The following is a 336-nucleotide window of genomic DNA, read 5'->3' as shown; positions in this document are numbered from 1 at the left end:
CAGTTCTAGTTCAGTTCTAGTTCAGTTCTAGTTCAGTTCTAGTTTAGTTCTAGTTCAGTTCTAGTTCAGTTTTAGTTCAGTTCTAGTTCAGTTCTAGTTCAGTTCTAGATTACTATATAATAATCTTTAAAATTTATAATTTTAATTTATCTTAAAATGCAGACTAAATTTTAATATATTAAAGAATTTATAAATATAAAACATTTTTAAAAGGCTGATATACATATAAATTACAAATTTTTTATAAATCTTAATAAAAAATAGTTTTTAAATTGTTTTGTACAAATAAATCTCCAATTAACTAATATAATGTTACATATGAATTAATAGGCTAGA

Source organism: Lucilia cuprina, chromosome 4 (assembly GCF_022045245.1).
Source record: "Lucilia cuprina isolate Lc7/37 chromosome 4, ASM2204524v1, whole genome shotgun sequence".
In the NCBI taxonomy this organism is placed as follows: domain Eukaryota; kingdom Metazoa; phylum Arthropoda; class Insecta; order Diptera; family Calliphoridae; genus Lucilia; species Lucilia cuprina.
This window is presented reverse-complemented; position numbering follows the sequence as displayed.